Source organism: Pongo abelii, chromosome 2, assembly GCF_028885655.2.
Source record: "Pongo abelii isolate AG06213 chromosome 2, NHGRI_mPonAbe1-v2.0_pri, whole genome shotgun sequence".
NCBI lineage: Eukaryota > Metazoa > Chordata > Mammalia > Primates > Hominidae > Pongo > Pongo abelii.
This window is the reverse complement of record NC_085928.1, coordinates 55,248,692-55,271,380: the sequence shown is the minus strand read 5'-3', so window position 1 is coordinate 55,271,380 and position 22,689 is coordinate 55,248,692. Positions and strand designations below refer to the sequence as shown.

Here is a 22,689-nt window from a genome sequence, read left to right as displayed (position 1 = left end):
TGTCCAGTGCTGTGCTAGGGGCTTCATAGGGTTATATACCTTGTGAAGAGGCCGTTTTGTGTGGGATAGTGACAGCGTTTTTGTAATAATCTGGTCATGATACATTCTAAAACCAGAACCATAACTGAAGCACGCATAGCCACCTGGCTGGAGTAGAAGATCAGGAAGTACTAGGAACCGTGTGACCTGGAGCTAAATGTCTCACTTAAAAACACACAAAAATACTTCTCTAATCCAACAAAACAAATCTATAGGATTGATTAGAATGCAATTGTGCAAATTGATGTCCCCCATAAGAATACATTTTCACTTGACCTAGCTGATGTAGGAGAGATTCGACAGTGACGTTGATTAAAGTTATCATTGCAGTCATGGCCTCCAGCTGATGCGGGAATTATAATGTTGATTAAAGTTATCACTGCAGTCATGGCCTCCAGCTGATGCGGGAATTATAACCATGGTTTTGGAAGTAGTTGGGATGCAAAGAGAGTAAGTAGTTACTTGTGATCCAGACTATAGCAGTTATCTATTGCTGTGTAATAAATTACCCCCAAGGTTCAGCAGCTTAAAACAACAAATATCTATTATCTCACATAGTTTCAGAGGATCAGGAATCTAGAAGTAGCTTACCTGAGAGGTTCTGGCTCAGGGTCTTTCATTAAAGTTATGGTCAAGCTGTAAGCCAGGTCTGTAGTCATCTTAGTCCATCAACTCACTCACATGATTGTTAGCAAACCTCAGTTCCCTGCTGGTTACTGGACTAACCCTCAGTTTCTTGCTATGTGAGCCTCTCCACAGACTGCAACAGATTTCTCACAATATGGTGGCTGGCTTCCCCAGGGTGAATGATCAAAAAGACAGAGAATGAGAGCAGAAAGAAAACCCCAATGTCTTTTCCAATCTAGACTTAGAATCACACCATGATTTCCACCCCCTTCTCAATAGCATCTCAGTCCACAACCAAGAGGATGGAAATTAAGATCCACTTCTTGAAGGAGGGAGTACGAACATATTTGTGGAAATATTTTAAAACCATCATGCGAGTTCTGCTAATTTTTTTATCTAGGTATTTAATGTTGGAAAAGTATTTTATCCTCTCAAACGTCGGAGTTAGTTTGTTATTGTTACTGTTTTAACTGAGAAAGTATGAATGATCAGCCTAACTTCACAAAACTGATTTCAGGATTAATGGAGGCAATGTTTGTGTAAGCCACTTGCAAAGTGCCATAGGAATAAATGTATCCTTTTAACATCTGTAGTTATGCTCAGAATATTATATTCCAGACCAGTACATTATTCTACAAAATATGGTATGGAGATGCCTCACATCAAGAAGTAACAACTAGTGGTACACATGGATGAGCATTACTGTCTATAAATAATAGCTATGGTTGCATATTTTCCAACCAAAGCAACACCAAGTTTATCAATTTTACCCTTTTCTTTTCTTTTCTCTCTTTCAGTTTTTTTTTTTTTTTTTTTTTTTTAAAGAGTTTCACTCTCTCACCCAGGCTGGAGTGCAGTGGCGTGATCATGGCTCACTGCATCTTGGCCTCCTGGGGCTCAAACAATCATCCCACATCAGCCTCCCTAGAAGCGTGTGCCCTCACACCTGGCTAATTTTTTGTTGTTGTTGTTTCTTTTTTTTTTTAGAGACGGGGTTTTACTATGTTGCCCAGGGTGGTTTTGAACTCCTAGTCTCAAGCTATCCTCCTGCCTCAGCCTCAGAGTGCCAGGATTACAGGCATGAGACATAGCACCCTGCCCAATTTTGCCTCTTTCATATCTATACTTCCTTCTGTCTCCACTACAACTCTAAGCCATTTATCATCTCTTGCCTGGACGGCTGCAATAGTCCTTAACTAGTTTTCTAGTTAACAACTCTTACCTCTGTAAATGCATTTACCATTGTGTAGCTATTGTGGTTCTCTTTAATTCAAATATTCCTTATATGAGAATGTAGACAAATAGGCTGATTCTTACTAGATTTGAAGTGGTTTTTTTTTTTTCTGTTGGTATGTATTTGTTTTCTTTCTTACCCAACACTCAGCATTCCTTCTCTATCTAGTCTGAAGTGATAGTGACATTTTTTAGTTATTTACCAATGATGGGAACATTAAGTTCTTTTCATCCTTGATCTCCAAATTTGCTTAAATATTTCTACCTCGAGATAAATGTTTATCCCAGAAACCTAGCTGCAACCTTGAAACCCCTTTTTATTCACTTTCTATGTGTAATTCACCAACCAACATCATTGCTTCTGCCTCCAGAAAATGTTTCTCATCTATTCATTTTCCATTTCTTTTTCTTTATTTCTATCATTGCCAGTATACATTTTTCACCTAAATAATCAGATGGTCTTTTAACTGGTCTTCCTGCTTCCACTTTGACACTTTCTAACTTATTCTCTCTATTGAAAGGAGAGTAACCTTTCAATGCAAAAATCTGCTTCTTCTTAAAACCACAGAATGAAGTTCAGAATTCTTAACATACTTTCCAGGGCCTGAACTGAAAAGGTCTCTACCCATATTTCTAGCTATTCTTTCATCCTAATATGTGACAAGCTCTTTTATGCCTGAGGAATTTTTGTGTAAGCTTCCTGTCTGACTACACCCATTTTCTGCTTGTCCCACTTTTGCCCCACATGTACTTATTTATTCTTCCTTTCTCTGCTTACACATCACTTCCTCAGAGAAACTTTAAATTAAGTCCTGTGCCTATAATCTCTGGAAATCTTCTCTTTAACTTTATTGCAGATGCAATTTTAAAGTATGTGTTTAAAAGTAAGATGTTATTATATAGTGTCCATTTCTACTCACTAGAATATCAGCTCTATGAAGGCAGAGACTTCATCTGTTGTTTCACTGCAAGTCCTTGCAGTTGTTCTACAAAATATGGTATAAAGACGTGCATGTTAGGTGCTCAGAAAATATTTGTTGAATGAATGAATGGCAGAAGGCTTTCGACTACTCACATTAACTTCCGTGAGTCAGGATGTATTTATATGGTTAGTGACATGATGGTACTGATCAGTTTCACTTAGGAAGAATGAGATTGCTCAACTCCATGGACTCAGACCAGAGTGAGTTTGCACAGCCAAGTGGGACAACTGCTTGGAACAAGAAGGAAGAGAGAGCGCAGACATGCAGTTTGCCTGCTTAATGTTTTAAGTTGAAATAGCTCTGGACATGTGCAATTTAGGATGTGACTGCCAAATAACTGGCTTTGAACCAATTCATAATTTTAGATCAGACTACACCCATCTGCTGATAATCTTCAGTACTTTATGTTAAAAAATTGCAGATTTGAAAGCTAGTCTTAGAATGTGTTTCTAGATCCAGCTTCCCATATTTATAACGGCTCTCTCTTTATGGTCTCTCAATACTTATGACCTAAAGTTAATACTGAATATAAGCTTTGAGCTTTTACTAGTGTAGCATGGATTCTAGCAGACTAAAGTGTTGCTTTTATGTGATGAATATGATTGTCTCAAACTAAAAAGGAATAAATGTAATGAGGTTTCTTTATTTACCTATAACATCTTCTAATACTAATTACCAAGGAAAACAAAGTACAACATATAAATAAATGTAAAGCCAGAGGATGAAAGAAGTTATCCTGGTTGTTTTAAAGAGTCATATTTTAATGTTAAAATGTATCAACTCAAATTAATATCCATAACAGTAAAATGTACCATCAGTTCAACAAACTTTTGACAATTTTCTTTCATGTACGGCAATCATAACTGAATATAAAGAAAATATAATAAAGCGAAGCCCACAATGAGCTGTATACCTAGTGTTGAAGACACACACACACATACACACACAGAGAAAGAGAAAGAGGAGGGAGAGAGAGAGAGAGAGGGAGAGAGGGAGAGAGAGAGAGAGAGAGAGAGAGACTCTTAATGTGTGAAGTTCTCTACTTCCAGGTGAATAAGTCCTAAGAAAAATTAATGATAACTCCTGGGAAACTCTGAGAAGATAAACCTCTCTTCAGCTATTACACATTATTAGGAGTATATAAAGTAGAAATGGGAAAAAGGTATTTTGAGGAGAAAGTAAATAAAAAGGTCTGACAGACTGGAAGTTCATGCTTTTTTGGAAAATGGAAATTTTCTTGGTATGATTAGATTTTATTGCTCCTAGAAGGAATGAAGAAAAATAAAAAGCCTTCTCTGATGCCCTTGGGTAGTCAGATATTTTCTCCTCTGTGATTTCATAAAAACAGTATATGGATTTTCATTGAATTTATCCTGGCAGATAAAAAATTCTTTATACATGTCTCTCCCACTAAGTTCCCTTTATGGATCTTTGCCATTAATAAAATTTCAGATATAAGCATTTAAGCATATTTTTAATCAAAAATTCGGCAAAATATAAGTTAGAAACAGATTCAGAATGGTCTGCCTTTTATGCCTAGTTAAGAAGTTTGAAATTATGTTCTTTTTTGCTTTAAAAATTAGGAGATTTCTCATAATAATTGCAATTTCTAGCTTCTCCTTGAAATCGAAACATCTAGCAATCCTGAATCTGTAACCCATATGGTAACATTCAACTGAAGTCTACTGGCAGCTGCCACCATTCACAGAGCTTTCTCCACACCTGACCACAATCTCCTCCTATCCCTCTTGCCTTATACCCAGCTTGTTTTATTCATTTATTCTACCTGTTTGGCTCTTGACCTTACTTTATTTTCACTCTGCTGCAGAACAGGGAGCTAACAGTAAATAGCACATTATCAGTTACATGTTTTTTAAATATATTTTGGCAGCCATGTGACCTCTTTAAGTGTAGAAATAGCTCAGGTTGTAGAATATTGTGTGTTTAGTAATATCTGAAAATAACTTTATGTGCTTGTTAAAAGAAATATATATATTATTGTTCTATAATGTTCTTGGAAGCATAACAATATTTTATTAAAAAATTAATAAATTTGGTCCCAAACAGAAGGTAAACTAATGTTGTTCTAGTATAGTTCCAATATAATCAATACAATATTTCCGTTTGCCCATGGGAAGTAGACTTCATTGTAAAGCAGATAATTCTGATTTGCTAAAAAAAAAAAAATCGGCTCATGAGGCAATAAAATCATTCTCCAGAAAACAGGAGAGATGGAATATACCAACATGTATTTACAAGGCAAATCAGTGTTTATGATGCATTGCAGATGATCCTTGAATGTGCAATGTACATTACATTTTGCCTGCTTCATGAATTTGGAATATTTTTGGCATACTGTCTTTATACAGTATTCTCTGAATACAGAAATTCCACAGTACAAGCTAAGTAAGAAAAATGATTGTTTACCACCCCCTTTTCCAGAGGCATTTTTATCATGTCTTAGCAGCAGATATTTATATATCTAATCCTTTCTCCAAGATGTCAGAGCTCTGTGAACAAGTGGGATTTTTTTCTTTCCTTAACAACCACCTCTGTTTGAAATGAAGTGAGGTGTGTTTGCAGTGCCAAAATTAAATATTCAATTTTGTCAAGTACTATAATCTGTGCTACAGAATGGATAGATGGGAAAATGCTGAAATCACAGCTTTTCCTTATTATCATGTTATGAGAAATGTTGACAAACATATGGAAGAAGTGAGAGATGGCGGGAGCAGGTTAGGAACTAGTAGCTGCAGAAAGACCAGAGAAAACTGTCAGCTTATCTCTCCTGGCATTTGTGCTTATATATCAAGGAAGCTATTACATCTCTTCTAATTTTTTTAACTTTGCCTGCATAATTCACATAGAAGCCTTGATGAGAATATACCTGCTTTTTAAAAATTTATGGGAAAAACAGCATCTTTGCATTTCTGCTGAATAAAATGACAGGATTGGCTCCAGGTTTCTATTCCCAGTAAGAGCCTTCAGGTTCGTCTGTGACAGAACTCTCGATAGAGGTTATTTTTACCTGGCATGGCTGTGCTGTTACTGATGCTGCTGCTCTCGATGGCTGAGATAACTTCTCCTGTGGGTGTCTCGGACAGAACGAAAGCTGGGTCAAAGTGGAAAGGTGAAAAGAATCGTGAGTAACCAGGGTTTTTAATTCTTGGTGCATTTCGGTTTTTTCTTCATTATATTTAGGAATGCATCAGGGTCTGCGTAGCTTTGCAGTTCTTAGCATTTCCGAGAGGTTGCTTTAGAACTTAAAAATAATTTTGCACATTAAATGTGCATGCAAAATAAATGGGCTCCACATTCTGTAAGCTCCACACGTCTGCAATATTGTTCTAGATATTATTGCAAGAGTTTTGTTTGGCTTTTTCTAGTTAACTCTTACAATTCCTGGGAATTGCAAAGACTTTGAGCAGATAGATCCAAAGGCCATGTGTGTAATTTAACATGGAGTTCAAATATGTTGCTAAAATTTGTTGATATTCAAATGCTAGATATGTAATAAAATTCCTTGCATCTTAGCACTTTGTCCTGAGGGTAACAAAAAAATAAAATTAGAAACAGCAAATATTACAGAGACTCTGATTAGAATAACTTCAAAGTTGATACCTTACAGTTGGTGGTTGATAAATATATTACTGTCTAGAGCCACTAACTTGTTTATTCACTCTGTATGGAAATGCAATACCTCCACAATTTGATCATTAAATATGTCTGTGGATTTAAGAAATATCGAAAACCACTATTTTAGTCTTTAGGACTGAATATGTCTCATGTGTTACAGGACAGGATTATGAATTTGATGTTTGCCTGCCTCTGAACTAACTGGCAAGAATAGTCAATGTCTTTTCTACAGTTTATCACCCTATAGATCATCACAGGTGGAAATGTGTGTAAGTGTGTGTGTGCGTGTGCACATGTGTAAAGCTTAGAACTTTAAAAGTAGAACTTTAGAAGTCCTATATCTATCTATATTTATCTTCAAAAAGAGACATAGAAATGGACCTAGGAATCAGTTTGGAGAGAGGAAATGCTCCTTTTAAAATGTTGCTGAATGTTCAGAAAAGGCATGCCAATAAACTTATTTTTGCTGGAAATTCCTCCAGTAAAAGAAGAAGATTCAAAGTAAGCTTGAAGCTACTTGCTAATCTTATGACTTTTGTTTTAATCATACTTTGGCCTATTTAGTGTTCTGCTTTACTGATTTGAGTGGAAGTTGGAAAGCTGTGGTGGAGCGATCAATGGGGACTGCAAGCAGCACAAGCTGGAACAATCAGAGATTTCACTTGCTCTGCTGCCAACAGAATTTCCCAGTACCAAATTATTACTGGACCTTTATCCCTCTTTTGCTTCTCTTTCTTCTTTCCTTTCTTTCCCTTCTTTCCCTCCTTTCTTTCTTTTTCTTTCTTTTTCTTTCTTTCCCTCCCTCCCTCCCCCTCTCTCTCTCTCTCTTTCTTTTCTTTCTTCTTCCTCTTTCTCCTTTAATCTCTTGTTTTCTCCTTCTTATGATTCAGAAAAGGCATGTCTATAGGTCTGATACTTACACCATTCTGAAATAATAAATGATTGGTCTTACTGAGCGTATTTTCCCTGGACATACAGGTTGCCTCAATGTTTTGTTTTTTTCATTTGTTTTGTTTTTGTTTTTATTTTTACCATAAAGTCCAAACCTTTGTCCCCCTTGGAGAGTACTGAAGAAGGAATTCATTACCCTCCAAAGTCCAATATTGATTAGATTTATCCCAAACATTGTGCTTGAATCTAATCAGTATAGTACATACAATTTATTATAACTTTTTGCTTGTTTTGCTTGAAAGTCTCTATTTTATGTCCATTGCGTGAAAATACATCCCATTATTGCAAGGATGGACATAACCACTTCCATTTAAAGATGAGGAAACTGATATGCTAAAAAGTTAAATGACTTGGTCAGAAACGTTCACTCAGTTAATAATTTACAGACACAGTTCTATAATCAAAGTTTTTAGACTTCTAATTCAGTATTCTTTCTATTGCACAAAACTTCCTCAGAGAACTATCCTGCTGTGGGAAATCTCATACCTCAGTTTCTCAGTAAGCGTAGGGGCCATATTTTTAAAAGTCTCAAAGAGAATATACATAAATACACATATATACACATATATGTACGTGTATATACATATGTACACATACGTATATACATATGTACACATATGTATGTATACATATGTACATATATGTATGTATACATATGTACATATACGTATACATACATATGTACATATATGTATACATCTATGTATATGTGTATATATGTATACATCTATGTATATGTGTGTATATATGTATACATCTATGTATATATGTATGCATAGATGTATACATCTGTGTATATATGTATGCATAGATGTATACATATGTGCATATATGTATGCATAGATGTATACATATGTGCATATATGTATGCATAGATGTATACATATGTGCATATATGTATGCATAGATGTATACATATGTGCATATATGTATGCATAGATGTATACATATGTGCATATATGTATGCATAGATGTATACATATGTGCATATATGTATGCATAGATGTATACATATGTGCATATGTGTATGCATAGATGTATACATATGTGCATATATGTATGCATAGATGTATACATATGTGCATATATGTATGCATAGATGTATACATATGTGCATATATGTATGCATAGATGTATACATATGTGCATATATGTATGCATAGATGTATACATATGTGTATATATGTATATATATATGCAAATAATGCTTGGAAAAAAATTGAAGGTTGAGGTGAGATGGTAAGAATGCAGCAATTGTGATAAACCAATTGTTCTTAATGTAGAAATTCAATTTTATGTTTTTAAATGAATTGACTTTCTAAGAGGTGACTGAGCTATAAGATATCCTATATTATGATTTCTCTGGTGGTCTCCAATGCCAAAAAGCAACAGAATAGGGAGCTGTGTAGGAACTTAGACTCACAGGTTTCAACCTTTTCCTATTCAAATAAATCTTTGGGAAACACAAAATTGAGTCATGGGTGCAGACCTTTGCAATGAAGAGTTTCAGTGAGAAAAGCTGAGGCAATTTACTGAGACATTCTCAACTAAGACAATTTTGCTTGAGACACAGATAAATTGATTCCCAAAAATGAGGAAGTTATGATGGACAGCTTTTATTCAACTTATCAGATATTCTTTTGGGGGAATTTGTGAAATATATGTAGAGAGATCTTCAATTTCCTTATGAATGGAGAGTTGTATAATATAATTAAAATAGCAGTAATAAAAGCCAAAGTAAAAAACTCAATCAAATTTTAATTTCCAAAGAATATCAAGTTACAGCTTTTGGCATAGACCTGAATGCTATGGGAATGTATATTTTTTTGCCTATATCGGAGACTTTATAAATCTTTTTTTTTTTTTTGGTCATATTCTATTCATGGACTTCTGAATGCATAAAAATATTTCGTTGGTCATTAAAGACAAACTTCCACTTCAAAATAGATTGCATTTATGTTCTTGAGACACTTTAATGTCTTCAAATATTTTATTTTCTAACATGTTTTCCATAACTAGAGCTTACCAATTTATTCTCATGTTTATTCCACTTTTTGCATCTATTTATAATTTTTCCTGTTTCTTAAAATCATGAACTCATGAAGGAGACTTTTTGTATCATTTTCAACGTAATCTAGAATGTCTGACACATCATAGAAACTCAATGTGTATTTTCTTGAATAAATGGACACTTCAAAGTACCAATCAAATATGAGAAGTTGGTATATCATTTACGTAAGTTATTTTGGAATATATAAAAGGTATTTAATATGGTTTCGCTCTTGGAAAAACATTTATGTACAAAGATATCTGTTGAAATATTTGTTATTGAAAAAAGAAAGTCTATAAATCTAAAATATAGAAAAATAAGTAAGTCTAGTAGACCCTTTAAAACTTAATTATTTTCTATCATTACAAGCAAGGTTCAAAGAATGATGGCATAGAAAACAGCTTAAAATATAACATCTGGTGGGAAAAGACAGGCAGTACAGATTTATATGTAGTATGATTCAAAGACAAGAACTGATAAAGACCTCAAGAACTGCACACCATATCACTCTCAATTTTCTAATCCTGTTTTTATAGCAGTTACTCATATCTAACTTTATATCATATGTTTATTTACATGTTTATTTCTGCACCAATAAAATATAAACTCCAAGAAGGCAAGAAATGTGTCTATTTTGTTATTCTTTCTCCAGCTCTAGTAAAAATTCTGAAAAAATGCATTTATTCAATGAATATTCATTCAATAATATATGAAGATAAATTCAATTAAAAGGATAGGCACCAAATAAAGAAAACTTTTCCTTCAGTGTTGAGATTATATGTAATCTCTGCTTATTTTTGCGTTCTTTTGGAGGCTTCTCCCAAATTTTTTTATTTTTTTTATTTTTTTTTATTTTTTTGACACGGAATTTCACTCTTGTTGCCCAGACTGGAGTGCAATGGTATGATCTCAGCTCACCACAACCTCGGCCTCGGCCTCGTGGGTTCAAGCGAATCTCCTGCCTCTCAGCCTCCCAAGTAGCTGGGATTACAGGCATGTACCACCACTCCTGGCTAACCCAATTTTTTTAATAACAATTTTTAAGGTAGACATTTAATCAAATTAAAAAACTGGACCATAGACATAACATAGAATTGAACCTTTAGATTTATTTAATTTTGTAAAGAAAAAATAAGTGTCTAGTTTATAGAACCCCCACAATCATATGGCAAGGAAAATAAGACTTAGAAGAGTCCATTGTTTACAGAAGTACAGTAACTTCACTATACATCAAATTATGTTATTTCATTTTGGTTTGTAAAATGTGCTTATGTTTATCATCCTCAATTTTTAAAGTATATAATAATTTAACAATAAATCAGAGATTGTAACCAATACCTGCTTACTTCATTACTTTATAAAATATTTATGAATAAGAAATCATTAATACTTCTATCTTTTATAAACAAACACATTTAGAAACTAAGAAAACAACCCCACTACAAAGAAGAATCTACTAAGAAAAGGGCTCATACCCACGAAAATAATACCTGTTAAATAAGAGTTTAAGCAGAGAAGAACACAGAAAGAAAATTATTGTCTGAGTTAAATAATGTAAGCAATAATGACTTAAAGATAATTTTACTAAGGAAGCAGTATCTATTCTTCAGGTTTATAAAAGTGGAACTAAACACAAGAAGTGTCATAAATTTGTATCATGTATTCTTTTCACAACGTTTATAGAGGCAGAATTGTATTATACACAAGATTATATTATCGGGAAATAAAGTTTCTGGTATTCTTTCGTAAGACAGGGCCCCGAGACTGAGTTTATGTACATCATCCATTTATTGCTACCTCTGAATGGCTATTACAATGTCTTCTATTCTGTAATGTCAAATTTTAAGATATGTGTTGATGGCTGGGAGCGGTGGCTCAGGCCTGTAATCCCAGCACTTTGGGAGGCCAAGGTGGGTGGATTACCTGAGGTCAGGAGTTGGAGACCAGTCTGACTAACATGGTGAAACCCCATTTCTATTAAAAATACACACACAAAATTAGCAAGGCATGGTAGCTGGTGCCTGTAATGCCTGCTACTTGGGAGGCTGAGGCAGAAGAATCGCTTGAATCCGAGAAGTGGAGGTTGCGTTGAGCCAAGAATGTGCACTCTAGCCTAGGCAACAGAGACAGACTCTTGTCTCAAAAAAGAAAAAGAAAGAAAAAGAAAAAGAAATGTGTTGGTAATTCCATGTTTCTACTTCCCTATCAGATTGGAAGACTAAATTCTTTAAAACTATGTGGAAAAGAAAAAAAAAAAGAATTACATGTGAAGAAAAAAGAATTGGTTCACATTAACAAAACTCTAATTTAATCAGGAAATTTCCAGGACCTGTACGTAAATGCTCCAAAAGTGAAGTGCATTCTTGCCCTTGAACTTGCAAACCTAAACATCTTTCCAGGAATAACTTTCAGTGGCTGAAAAAAGTTATGTTTAGGCTGTTCTATTCATTTATGTAGCCACTACCAACACCCCCAAACACACACACACACACACACACACACACACCACAAACATACTCACACACACACACAATGCATCTCTTCCCTATAGGTTTGACAAAACTTCTAGCTTTTGGGGGAAAGAAATCCCTCCATAAATATGCCAGGATGCATTTTTTTGTTGCTGTTTTGATGTTTTATTATTATTATTAACTTTTTTTGAGACAGAATCTCTCTCTGCCACCCAGGCTGGAGTGCAGTGGCGCCACCTAGCTCACTATAGCATTGACCTCCAGGCTCAAGAGATCTCACCTCAGCCTCCTGGGTAGCTGGGACTATGGGACTACAGACATGTACCATTATGCCTGGTTAACTTTTTTTTTTTTTTTGAGAGAGATTTTTTTTTTTTTTTTGAGATTGGGTTCCACTATTTTCCCAGACTTGAAGTTTTAATTTTTTTAGCATCACATCTCAACATCCTTAAATGAACCCTCTATGGTTATCTCCAGCTGTCTCCTCCTTTTCTGCTCTCACTGGCCAAAGGTCAAGTGTTTCTTGCAGAAATTTTTGAAATATAAGAATTATTCAGGGAAGTTTCTTCAGAGATGCCCTGAAATACTTTGAAATAAATTTTTAAAGATGAAAAAAATAACTACCATTGCTATTTTTCCAATTTTGTGTTTCATTTTGCCATTTTATTAGCAGTATCATACAATTCCCCAAGAACTTAATACTGCAAAACAGTTTTTTCCTCTTCTTTAAGAGTACTAGTTTTGAAAATCTAGGAGCCATTTATTGGCTTATATATTTTTTATTGAAAACAATTTGTTTCATCCTTTGTTCTTTGTCTTTTCCTCCCTTTCCCAAACTACCATATTTTACATATTTTTTAGAACTCTCTTTTGCAAAGAAACATTACATCCACTAAGTTAAAATAGTATATGGGTTTGATCCACAATATAAAGTTACAAAAGAATTTGTCTTTATTATTTCTCATCCCTTTTTTATCCAGTGAGAAAATATTCTTGCAATGTTGATCAGATAATGGGGTCAACACCAAAAATCAATAGATTCATGATGAAGTAAAATAAAAAGTAAAGAATTACCTCCAGGCAAAGATTAGTAACCAAGATACACTAAAATACAGCCTGAAGCTCACAGTGTAATACAGACAACTGGGGAACATGACAAGTTGATAGGATTTGTCCGTGAGCAGCCACAGAGGTGACTGGGCCCTATCAGAGAAAGCATAATGTGCTTCCTTGCAGATATAGGAGCAGAACTGCATGTCATAACATACAATTGTCACTGACCTCTTTGTAGAGCAAATATTTATTTTGCAATCATCTGAGCACCAGTGGCAGTCAGAAGGGTAGAGATCTCAGGCATTGCTTTAGAAAAGTTCATAGAACCAGAGAGGACTATCTCCATATCATTACACTTCACAACTACATAGTACATCATAGTGAAACTCTGGAAAGTGTTCTATATTTCCTTTTATGAAGAACGCTATAGTGTTGCATGCCCATAATCATTTGTGGTGTAATATTTTGGGAAGAAACAATGTTTATATATAATATCATGAATATTTGTAAATTATCTACTTGAAAATTTTTTTAAAAACATAATTTCAGTGGGGCAGTGAGTCCAATTCAAGGCAACAAAGAATAGCTAGTATATTAAAACCATTATTTTTTAATACAAGGAGGGTCCAGAGAAACTTTGTAATAGTTATTGCAAGAAAATAACTTAAAAAATGAATTTCATTACACATATCTATTTGTTACTCCATTTCTGTAAAATAAGATACATTCCAGCTGAAGCCTTTGAGTATTTACTAGATTAATAGTTTTAAAATTCCAATAATTTAATTATAATCTAGTTTTTTAATGGTCATGGTAAGTATATGCTTTATAGACAATAAAATTATTATAGACAAAAAATTATTACTATTAACACTGTCCTTTGCACTAAAGCAACACAGGCTTATTCATCCTATGTCTCTTTCCATTTGGCTAATGCTTGATTGCTCAGAAAACCAGGTTTAACTGATGGCAGAATATGAGTGGCCTTCAGTGTATGGCACCAAATCATCTTATCTGCTCTTAATACATAAAAGCAACTTTGTTTTCTTGCATTTCTTCACATTGCTATGCTTGTTGTCTCAGGGTGAATACAAATGCCAGATGACAGATAAGAACTTTAGAGTTAGTTAAGTTTCTAAGACCAAGATTGAAATTTGGAGCTTACCTATTTTGTACTGCACTGGTTCTCTAATGTGCAATTATGGTGGATATAGTTGTGTTAATATATACACCCATCTGTACAAAGGACAGGAAGCATAGATGATTTTTACCATAACTGTCCCACAAACAACTTAAAGCTGCAGCAGATGAAGGAAAAGTAAATGCCTTGATCATATACATTCCAGTGTAACTTTGTTGCCTCAAGTCCCCTAGCTTCAAATCTGGGAACCAGGAGAAAGTGTTCAGCTGTTCCATAGATGCTTAAGAAAACAGCTGAACTCAGCTGTCATACACATGAATAGAAAAGCAATTTTTCAGGTAATCCACTCTCAATCATTCCATATGAAAAGGTTAAAACTCTACAGAAGCATGATTTCAAAACCGTGAAAAGCAACAGCAACTTTGATTTTATTTTTATAAAAGTGATAGAAATTAAATGTGTACAGATATTATGAGCCTCTGAGTAATCTAATAGGATGAACATAACTGAAATAAATCCAGCATTCATCCCAACTTTTGCCACAGAGAGATGGCTCCAAACGATACCATCATGATGGTTTCAAGCATCTCCCATATCATTATTTCCAATGTAACTTTTTCATTCTAACAAATATCTCATACAGAAAGAAAACTGAAAGAAATGGAGTCTATATCATGTTTTCTTTTTTTTTTCTTTTTCTTTTTTTATTATTATTATTATACTTTAGGTTTCATGGTACATGTGTGCAATGTGCAGGTAAGTTACATATGAATACATGTGCCATGCTGGTGCACTGCACCCTTCATTTTGTTTTGTTTGGTTTTCTCATGATACTCATGTAATCCAACAAATTTGACTATGTAGTTTATTTCTGGAAAATCACTATTTTCCAATTGACTTTGACTTTAAAATTAGAGATTTGAACTCATAAAAATTTATCACCAAACGTAGGGTAAAACCACACCTAAGAATACAATGTCTTTGAAAAAGAAACGATGTCCAATTTTACTGTTCTTTAGTCCTTCTTAGAAACTACCTATTATTTGCCATTTGAAATTGTTCCTAGGTTACCGAACTGTTAAAAATTTATATGTGTTAGAACTCAGTTAGTTTTGGACAGCATAATGATGTAGAACAGTGTGTCTGAGGAAATATGGTGATGAATATATCACTGCTATAACTTGTCCAAAATCCCTGCCCAAGTAGCCACTTTTTTTTTCTTTGAATCTGTTTAACACTTTCTCCATTAAGATTTTACACTATATGCCAGTTTGCTGTTGTTTAATTAATACAAGAAAATGCTGAGCAGACTTAACAGTAGTGTAGTCTTGGTTCATCTCTCATTTTTATCACAAAGAAAAGAATCCCAAAAGTTACTAGCCTTAAAATATCTAGCCTTGTTACAGCATTTTTTCTTGCCTGAGAAAAACAGAAACAGAGGGTGGGAGGTTTTTTGTGATATAAAACTGTATATTTGAGAAGTGGATTAAAAGAGAATGAGTGGATAATTTGAAGACACTTTGGCAGCCCATTATCCTGAATCACTTAATTAAGCAGTTTACCATAGACTAGCAATGTAGCTACTCTATGATAAACTGAAAAAAGTTTGCGGGGAAGAAGACGATGAGTTCCACCAGAAATCTCCACCAGAAATTTCACCATTCACTGCTAAAGAAATTTCTTATACTATAAATAAAGGCTTCATAAAAATAATCATCAAAATTATTTCTATGTGAAAAGTAATGGGTCAAGCTAACCCCAAATCTAATTTTGGAGAAAACAGTTAAAAAGTTTCCAGTATGTTTCAAAAGCATTCTGTCATATGAAGACTTTAAGAGTAGGCACCCTGGAGGCAGAAATACTGAGATCCAAACCCAACTTTTCCATGCATATGTTGTGAGAACTGGCATGATCTCTTTGGGTCTCTGTTTTTGTCTGTTAAATGGAGATAGCAATATGTTCTCTCACGCAAGTTGTAAAGATTTACTGCAGTGTCCATAAAGAGTGAACACATGTGTTCAAATACCGGTGACTTTGTTTGGGGTACTTATTATTATTAGTGTTGTAATTATTAGGTTTTCCTTCCCCTCAAAATGCCTCTTTATTTATTGCATATACTTACCTGCATTATTTACCAACAGGAAGATAGCTGTTTCTTGAAAGCATATTGCTTTGTTGGTACAGAATCCACCTCACAGTATGCGATGGGGAAATGTAACTTAAACATAGTAATGAAAGAATGATAATATGTATCTATTATTGTCTGTAATAGTAAGTGTCTTTTACCAACAGGCAGGTTGGTAAAAGATTAGGGAATATATTTTTAATGGAATCAGAAATTATCTTCAAATTGAAAAAATCTAATTCAAATCGAGTCACAAATCTATTATTTGTGTTTATTTTTTCTAATTCTCACATATGATACCATGATAAGTGCAGAGAAAATTACTTTGTATTTTGAGATTTACATTCTCAAAGCCTAAAAAAATACACTAAACAATAGCTTTTATATCAAGTAATCGAAAAAATGAAAAAGAATCAAAATGCGTTTAACAAATTTAAATTAGTAAGCAGTTACCAATGTTACATAAGCACACACACTACTGTACATATAACCACAAAGTATTGTTTCTCTCTGAAAAGTAACTTGAAAGAGCACTTAAACATCTCATAAATATCAGGATAAAATCTTGAAGAAACCTAGAGAAATTTCAGTGCTGTCTTTGCCAAGAGTTCACTTTATTTTTATGGTTATAAAATATATTTTTATTTTAAGTGTTAGAAATTTTTGAAGATCCTTTGGTTTTTATTGGCAGAGTACCTGTATTTATAATCCTCCTCCTTTTTCTGACATTCATGATTAAGAAGCATAGTTAGTACACTGATCTCCGATTTATGATTGTTCTGCATTTGCGTTTACAAATTTGGGTTTACAAATACATATTGGATGTTCAGGAGTATTTAAAATCACTTAAACTCTTTCAAAAACTTAATTAAAATGCTTCCAACTTAAGAAGCCCTATCCCGTCCTCTTCATCATCTAAAATCGTGTATGTAACATTAGCCATTCCCAAAGGACTTAATTTTCCCTCATTTATTATTAAATATTCTTCATGAGAGAAAAAGCAGACCCAATTCACTTTTATAATGTCTACCCTCACTTTGAGTGGTTCAATCAGCAAAATGTAGAGGACTGAATACCAATTCTTACATATTTTGGCCTTTAAATTTTAGCTAACTGTAGCAACTTCATATTAAAACCCAAATTAGCCACACATCTTAGATACTGGTCCTTAATAAATAAATAATGAATTACCTAATGAATGACTGGACAGATATTCCAAAAACAGCTTGGGGAAATTAGAGCTAATTTTTTAAAAAAATCAGTAATTCTTAGGAATAGGTTACCTGCTCTGGTTTACTGAATTAAAGGATAATAATTTCCAAATGGCCAACTTTTAACTAATAACCCAATTTGAATTTTCTTTATCTCAAATTTAAATATGGGTATACATATAGATATCAATATATAGATATATATTGACATTGCCTTGGCTTTTATATATGCTTTGCAAAGTCAATAAATATTCAGTAATTAGTAATTTTTGATGGTGCTGCTTCTTCTCCTTATATCAAATGAATTTCTAAAGTTAAAATTATTTATTTGAGATGAACGAGTCCAAAAATCCTAGAGAAATATAAGAGGGTATCTTAGAATTGTTTTTACCAAATTATTGATGTATTTAATAAAACCCATCCATTTACACATATATACATCAATTAACCAGTTAATCAAAATTCCAATACTGATTTTTAAAAAGAACAAATAGAGCCTTTATATCTCCTCCTAATATAATCTACTTATGAATTTAGAACATGTATTATTTAGAATGGACATTTTCCTCAATATGAAAGTCTTGCTGTATAAATGACATATCACATTCTAATACACAGACTTCAAACCATCATCCTTGACAGCTAACTTATTATCAATATGTAAAGAGAAAAATTAAAAATTACTCTTGTTATGAACATTTGCATTTAGGTTTTTAAAGTGAAGCCTTCAAAGTGGAAGTGATTTGCGTGACGGGGGAAATGTGAAATGCTTTCATAGAGAAGAATCTGAAATGGGAGGGTAATTTTGGGAATCCATACGTTAAATCTGTCATGTATCTGCCAAAAATAATGCAATTAGAACATGTGTTTCCCTTATATTAGCATTTGTTAAACGTGCAACTTGGTGCGCGTAAGTGTGTGTGTGTGTTGTGGGGGTTGTTATGTATGTATCTTTTATGGAGTGACTCAGGAAATTGATAGAAAAACTTGGAAAAATATTTGAACACTCTAGTTTTTATGTCTAGGAAGTAATGCAAACAGCTTTGAATTTATTTTAGCTGATTGCAGTATTTTTCTAATTTAATAGTTTGGCTGAGAACTCACATTTACCATATTTTGAAGTAAATTTACATTTGGTGACATAATTCAGGGGACTGATCAGAACACAGCAAGCTTTTCTGAATGAGTAATTAAATATAAAACCAGAGGCAAATGTGCACCCAATAAACCTAAGCACTGTGAGTTCTCTTTTGCTACACAAGGGTCTAGTGTGAGCGAATCAGCAATGTCAGTCTTTAATGTCATTTTTGGATCATGTTTGGAAAACACCTATAAAAATTCTATCACAATTTTAAGAATTAAGAACAATCTCAGTATATTTCATAGTTATATTTATATGCATGTATATAAATATCTACAAGTGAGAAAATATGAAACACCTTTCATTTACGCTCAACAAAATGAGCCCATGCTCTTCTGTCAACCTGAAAGCATCAGGTTTTTTTTTTTCCTATTAAAAACAATCTTGATGTTTTTAAGGAAATTTTATGGAGTATAAGATATGTGGTCATTTTTCAGTCTATAAGTAGTTTAAAATATCCTGGCAGATAAGTAAACATGTCTGTGCCAGAATGGGCACGATCACCTTTGATTTTTAAATACAGGTTTAATCAGTATATATGTATCCATTGAACAAATGAGCAGATCTGTAAGAAATGAGGGAGTAGTGATATATTAGAGGAATCAGAGGAAAAGTGTTCCAAAGAGTGGGTACAGTAAATGCCAAGGGTTAGACATTAACAGTGTACTTGGCGTGATGATCGGAGGGTGCCCAGAAGTCAGCTTGTTCAGAAGTCAGTGGGAGCTCGGGGGGCAGCCGGTCGTGTAGGGCCTTATAGACCAATATAAGGGATTGAGATTTTAATCTGTATGGAATGGGAAGCAACTTGCAGGAGTTTGAGCAGATTTAGTGGATTAAACACTGAAATGATCTATTACTCTTTAGGACCACTCTTGTTTTGTATCCACACAGACTTATGACTTCTCACATTTCTCTACTTACTGCTGCCTCAGAGGAGCTGCAAGCATACGTAGTAAGGGACCAAGGAATCTGCTATGGATCTGAAGCCCCCAGCTATGCATGCCGGACAGGACTGTGGCCCTATGACCTATTCTATTTCTCAGCATAATCCTTGTTTCTCAATGGAGGCTGTCTAGTCCCCTTAAGAGAGGCATTCACTCTCTTATGCCCTCAAAAGGAAGAAAATTTGATCAAGTGGGGTGAAAAAAAAACATACTTTTTATGTATAAAGCACAGTGTGTCTGTGCCATTAACATAACATTTGAGAGAGTGTGATTAACATAAAAATGTCTAAAAGTCTCCTTAGGGGTGGCACTAATAATAACCTTAAAAAAAAAAATTGAGAGTCACTACTTTTAGGATTATTTTGGAAACCTGCAGGGTGATGTGGTTTTTGGAATTACCGAGGAGAGATTGCCACCAACATTTAGTTGGTAGCGGCCAGGGAAGCTTTATGTACTGCAGCACATAGGGCTCCTCTGAATGAAAACTTCCAACTGTCCCACTGAGAATTCACGTAGGCAAAAATTCTGTCATTAACTGAGCCTAGAAGCTAATTCCAGTTTTTTAATAGTAATTCTTGCTATACAACTACCTTATGAAAGAGAGATTATACTTTAGTTTGCTCAGAAATCACATCACAGAGGAAAGTGTGGCTTTTGGTGTTGGACTCAATAATGCTACACACCTATATCGGTATCAGATCACATCACAGAGTGAAGTGTGGCTTTTGGTGTTGGACTCAATAATGCTACACACCTACATCAGTATCAGCCTCCATCTGTGAAGGTCACGTTCACAGTGATTTCACATGGAAGTCCAAATGTCTATTTCATTATGTCTTCAATATATTAAAGTCTAAGAATTATACAGAAAATCGACATGATTTTAGTATAATTCCCTTTCCTTTCATTTTTCAGTGAACATATTAGTATGTATATATTTCTGTATATTAAATTATGTGATAGCTTATTACATATGTATTTTATTTTGGGGGTAATAAAGAATGTAATATAAGGGTGTGCTGAGACCAAACCAGAATAAGAATCAGAGAACAGGGCAGACATCTCTTGATTCTTCAAATTGCAGAAATTATATGATTGAAGAAAAGTTTTAAAAATCTTATTTTAGCACTATTAGGTGGCAATTTGACAATGGATAATTAATAATTAAAAACTAATATTATAAAGAAGAATAAAAATACTTCCTAACTAACTGCTAGTAGCTAACTACATATGATTTTTTAAATTTTTTCTTAAGTGCTCATTCTGGACCAGGTTCTATTGCAAACAATTTATTTTTAATGTTTTCAGTTTTTCAGTAAACCCAGGAGTTTTTCTCATTTTACAGATGAACAATATGAGAGACAGAGAGGTTCAGTAGCTTAGTGCAAAGGCACATTGTTAAAAGTGATAGGGCTCAGATTTAACTAGCGAGCCTTTGGTCAAAACTTTATTGTTATTAATAGCCTGGCATGTGGCTTTTGTAAGCTATAAATGTTTTTGGGGTTTTATTGCTTAGTCAAGTGTACTATATCCCAGGCTTATTGGTTGCATAGGTTGTAGTTAATTGGTGTGATTGATGGTCTGCTTATGTGTTTAGTTGCTTGTTTTGAATTTAAGGCGAAATTACTAATTTTTATTACTTGAATAAGTGAAGATCTTTTGTCTAATGGATTGTGTCTCATCACTTAACTAACGTTGTTCTTCGTGAACCTTGTTCCTCCAGTGTGCTGATTCTTTTTAGATGCTTTGCCAGAACTAGAGCATCCTGGAAAAGCTTTGTCCAATATGACAGATGCTGAGATGTTTACTGACAGGAACAATGTATTGATCATTGCAGCAAGACAGTTAAGCAATGTGTCTGGCTTCTGAAGAGCAAATTTAGCTATAGTTTTAGATGTAGTCTACTTAATCACAGAAAACAGCATATATATATGATTATTAAGTATATATATGATTATTAAGTGTATATATACTTATTAAGTATTTATTAAGTATATATATACATATATGCAAGTCTTCCAAAAAGCTTTTTAAAGTTTTATAAACTAGAAAAACTTTTACACACTAATTTGAATATATTGCTATTTCATTAGATAGCTATTTTAGCCTATTATTCAAAGAGTATATTTTTCACACTTTGGTATCCAGGGAATATTTTCAATGAATGACAGATAGACTGAATATAGAAGGATTTTTAAATCTTAAATAAATTCCCTGTGAGCTTTGATTTGTTTTTTCCTTTAAGGAATATTCTCGGTAATTTTATTGTGAATGTATGCATGAGCTGTGTTTATGACAAATAATTTTAGAAGTTTGAAAAAGGCAAAGTTTTTAAATTTTAGAAAGCCAAAGTCAATCTGTCAATCATCTATGTAACTCACTCTGTTTCAAGTAGTGGAATAAAACTAAATGGTTTACCATGGCCAAGTATATACGTAACTGCAAAGCAGATGAAACCTGTAGATTAAATAAACTTTTGACTCATTTTACAGTTGTACTCAGCTAACATTTACAACGGATCTAAAATATGCCAGGCTGTGTATCCTTACTTTTCCTTCATATAATCTTATTTAAAATATGAAACAAGATAACTGTCATTACATAATGTAATTATGACTTCTTTTCCTAATAGAGTATCTGATACTCTTTTGAACTAGAAGATAACAATGTTGTCAAATTTTAACCAATACCTTTATTTTACAAATGGAGACTAAGGCACATATTTTTTAAATGTTTTGCTAATTAAGATGTTTCTTTCATGATATAAAGAATTGTTCACATATAGTCCTTTTAGAGTAGTTTTCACTAATAACTCATACTTCCCAACATCACCCTAGTATAGAATATATCAAAAGATGTTAAAATTCAGGAAATTTTTCTTTGGAAAATGAAAAAAGATTAGTTATCATTAAGGCTTTCACTTACTATCGAAAACCTCAAATATGTGTAACACAAGTGCCTTGTTTCTTTGTTCTCACCATAGTACTCCAATTTTATTAAAAGTTGTTCTTTTAAACACCATACTGCTGTTCCTTGGTTTTACATTGAAGCCCCTGCATTCAGATAGCAATATTGTTTATTCCT

General features: G+C 33.6%; 1 protein-coding gene and 1 long non-coding RNA gene across 5 annotated transcripts in view; one reads left to right on the top strand and one right to left on the bottom strand.

Annotated features, from left to right (window-relative positions):
* ROBO1 (roundabout guidance receptor 1) overlaps nucleotides 1–22,689 on the top strand; it is a 1,183,344-nt gene that overhangs the window by 364,554 nt on the left and 796,101 nt on the right. The gene's annotated exons all lie outside the window — the stretch shown is intronic.
* LOC129058507 (uncharacterized) overlaps nucleotides 2,792–22,689 on the bottom strand; it is a 43,883-nt gene continuing 23,985 nt past the window's right edge. Inside the window, exon 2 of the long non-coding RNA XR_008523647.2 lies at nucleotides 2,792–5,994. This is a non-coding gene — a long non-coding RNA (uncharacterized LOC129058507). The remainder of the gene's footprint in view (nucleotides 5,995–22,689) is intronic.